At 40.5% G+C, this 3,934-nt stretch overlaps 1 protein-coding gene across 1 annotated transcript in view; it reads left to right on the top strand.

The window, feature by feature from the left end:
• The first annotated feature begins 1,248 nt into the window (after positions 1-1,248).
• ABAT (4-aminobutyrate aminotransferase) overlaps positions 1,249-3,934 on the top strand; it is a 141,420-nt gene continuing 138,734 nt past the window's right edge. The window contains exon 1 of the mRNA XM_019507479.1: positions 1,249-1,390. The gene's annotated coding sequence lies outside the window, so the exon portion shown is untranslated. The remainder of the gene's footprint in view (positions 1,391-3,934) is intronic.

The following is a 3,934-nucleotide window of genomic DNA, read 5'->3' as shown; positions in this document are numbered from 1 at the left end:
AGAAGTGGCACAGTCCCAGAACTCCTCTTATTTCTGGTATCCAGTTTCTTGTTTTTTGTTCTTTATAGCATGTGCATTAACGTGTGTTCATTAAGCAAAGCAACTGGGATGGGCTCCCTGAAGCTGTTCAGCACTGTAGGTTAGGAAAGCTTTGTCCTGACAGTATAAAGCAGACAAGCCAGGATCTTCACACAGCAGCTGTATGGCTTTGCATTCACCTCATCCCCACGTTATTCCACAGTGGATCAGAGTACCTCCTCTTTTGGTTAAGGGTTCATGGCAGCTTGAATCGCTATAAGGTGCTGATTACTGAACTGGGTAAGTCACTATCTCCCTTGTAATAATTACAGATTTCCTCTGTGATTTTTCTCCCATTGGTTACCAAGGCAACCATGTAATAGCTCAGCTGAAGTGCTGTCACAGTGATTTAAAACTGAATTGGCTCAGCCTTTTACTGCACATTGGTTCATCTTTCCTTTTGTCTCCTCCCTGACCCCCTTGGAGGCACCATGGCAACCCGTCCAGTCTGCGGTTCTCAGTCCAGCTACCAGGACAACAAACTCCCTTCCCTTTTCTTCTGCTCCCATTTACACTAACTGCAGTGGTTCTGTAGTGTGTGCTTATGTATTTCTTTTTTAAACTGCAGTTCAGGCGATGAATGCACAGGGAGGTGACATTACAGTGCATCTTGATTGCTGATTATTACATGGAGGTGTTCGCTCCCTCATGTGCTGTGTGAGATATCAAGGAAACAGCAGAACCTTAAATATTTTGTAGCAGTTTTCTCCCCAGTTATTACAGCCATGGCATTACAAACCAGAGCAGAGATGAACTGCTGCAGAGCAGGACTTTCAAGACAAATGCTGTCTTTTCAGTTCCACAGTTATAAGAAGGATGCGGTATTTGAAAACTAGGGAGCCATTTGAAATCCTCCAGTGCATGCCAATTCTGGGTCCATCAGCAGCTTGTTTCTGGAAACCTATAGAGAATGTATCCAGATGATATAAATGAGTGTGAGCTAATTATGTATTGTATTTTTATGTTCAGTGACACAACAAATACTTATCTGTGCAGTCAGATGGTTTTGGCTATAACTGAATCGGCTATTTCCAGTCCTTCTTCAGGGTTTAGATGATCACTGGCAATTTGTGGAACTGGATTCTTTAAAATAGGTGGCTCTTTTTCGCCATTGGTTGAACTGCAGGATTACTGCTAGGCTTTTCCCCAATTGATCTTTGTTTTTACAGCTGACAATCGCAAGCACTTGCTGAAGGGAGGTGACATCAGTGGTATTTCTCTACAATGCAGTCAACAGCAGCCTGCTTTAAAGGAACTAAAAGAGAGAGATTTTAAATTGGCGAGCTGAGTTTAGTGTTTTCATCCAAGCAATGTAAGTGTCTTACACTCTTGTGTGCATGGCTTTTAAAAGATTTCAATATATATTGTGATGAAACTTTAAGGAATGTGTTTAAATGCTTTTCGCATAATGACAAATGAATGGCTCTAATTTCAAAGAAGAAAATAAGTTAAGGGAGGAAGAGAATAAGTGAAAGTATGTGTTTGTATATTATGTGCTTTTCAGTGTGCAGCTCTTTAGGGATGTGCACTTGACTATTTTTTTAAATGTTTGCCTCCCTCTTTCTTCAAATGAAGTCAGGGTCACCTTGAGGAAACTAGAGCTCTCAAATTTGAAATTCTCCCCTTGTGCTGCTGTTTGGGTCTGGCTAGTTCTGTGGAGGCTTTTTAGGGTTTGAGGAGCAGAAGAATGAACGATGCTTTTAGAAGCTGTTTTTCATTTGGCAATATTTAGCTAGTGTCTTATTCTTGTAAGAAGCTGAATAGGGCACTGGGTGTAGTCTAATTTGGAATGAAGAAAATGCAGTGGGACCAGATAAACTTTTGTTTGATGTTCAGGGGTCTGGAATTGTGGAATAATTATACAATCTGAGAGGCTGGAAAGGTTTATGAGGCAGCTAATCTAAAAGTAGGTCATTTTTTGTTTGTTTGCTACTTTATTTAAGCCTTCTTAATCGACACTGTCTCCTGTATGTTAAACGTCAGAGGCTTCGATGTGAGTTTGGTGCTTGGAATTCTTTTCTTTAACTTAATAAAAATGAGTTGCACTATCTGACTCAGGAGATATGTGTGTGTGTGCGTGTGTGTATGCGTGTGTGTGTGTGTGTGTGTGTATACATATGTATATATTAGAGACAAATTTGTAAGGCGAACTCAGTGGCCAAGAAAATATATTAACTTATCATGCTATACAATTCTTTTTTTCACAGAAGTTCCTTGAAAGAAACTTTCCAATGTTGTGAATAACAGGGAGCTGCTTAATTTGGTGTGCTTTAGCACCTTATTTACTTAGCTGTATGCCAAACAATAGGCACTATCACAGTTATAACCAGAATTTGCTAAACTCCTGACAGCTTATAAACCCTCTTGCTGCCGCTTTTCTTTGAGTGATTGTTCCATTCCAGTGCAGTTCTGGTCACAAACTCTTGAGTTTTCATGCATTTTCCTGGGAAAGAACACACCTTGTTCGAAAGAGAAAAGAAATAGAGGTTCCTATTACAAGTGGCTTAAGCAGTATGTTAATTAGACAGGTAGCTAATCTTTAGTTTGACATTTCAAAAACTGAAAGTTGTTCCCACCCCATGGCTGCTGAGGCTTGTATATACTGAATACTTAGTTCTTTCTCTTTGTGTCTAAACCCCTGTCACTACCACTTTCCTTCAGATAAGGGAGACTTCTTGGATGGGGAAGCAAATCAGACTCTAGGTGCAGCAGGGAGATGCAGTTAGATCAGTGCTAATTTATGTCACCTGGCCACCAACAGTTTAAATAGGGCTTAAGCTCCATCATTTAAGGAGGAATATAAAAGTCTCAAAACCTGTGGGGGAAAGGTTCTAAGGAAGACTCAGCTAAAAAAAAAACCAAACCCTGAAGTATTTGTGAGATCAAATTCTGTTTAGTTTAAATCTACTTCTGACTAGAAATGACTCTAAAATCTGTGCTATGGGGGACAAGAGAAGGGCGAACATAGGATCTGCCTGCAAAATGGGGAACTGTAAACCAGTTAACCTAGCTTGGATTCCCAGAAAGTTACTAGAATGAAACTCCCGGAGGATACTAAGGTGATAGAGACAAAACAGTCAACATGAACTTGTCAAGGACAGATTCTGTCAACCTGTCCCACTTCTTTTTTTTGACAAGGTCCCTGGTCCGGTAGATAAGGGGGAAAGAAGAAAATGCGATTGCATCTTGACTTTTGTAAGGTTTCTAATCCTGTCCTGCATGACAGTATCGTAAGAAAATTATGCAAAGAGAACCTCAAGGAAATTGCAGCTGTTTGAAAAATCTTGCTTGGGGTAATTGCTGCTAGTTTGCTATCAGAGCAGGAGCACATTTGAGGAGGGTCCCAAATGGGCTGGATTCTGTTCTGCACTTTAATGACTTAGATGAGGGAATGGAGACTGCACTGAAAAAAAATAGATGACACCATTGTGGGATGCATTGTAAGGGTTTTAGAGGACTGATTTAGAATTCACAAATCAGAAGTGCCATCATGTATGCAGGGAGAATAAAAGGTTTGGGAAACCTGAGCAGTGGAGAATGGTTGAAGGACCCCTGTAGAAAAGAGATTAGTGAGGGGGCTATAATTTTCCAGAATGTTAAAAGTCGCTGCAAGGAGGAATCAATCCTTTTCCAAGTCCACTGGCAGGAGGACTTGATTTAAGTTGTAGCAAAGATTTAGGTTAATTGTCAGGACAGACATTATAACTGTAAGGATAATTAAGCGTGGGGATGGGTAACTTTGGGTTCTAGTGGAATCCTCCTTCTTGTGAGCTATTTAGGGAGAGTTTGATAAACTTCTGTTGAGGTATTCTAGATATACTTATCCTGTCTCAGAATTGGTTGGGGGGGGGGGGGG

Source organism: Gavialis gangeticus, unplaced genomic scaffold (assembly GCF_001723915.1).
Source record: "Gavialis gangeticus isolate Ggan-Ray unplaced genomic scaffold, GavGan_comp1, whole genome shotgun sequence".
NCBI classification, from domain to species: domain Eukaryota; kingdom Metazoa; phylum Chordata; order Crocodylia; family Gavialidae; genus Gavialis; species Gavialis gangeticus.
This window is presented reverse-complemented; position numbering and strand designations above follow the sequence as displayed.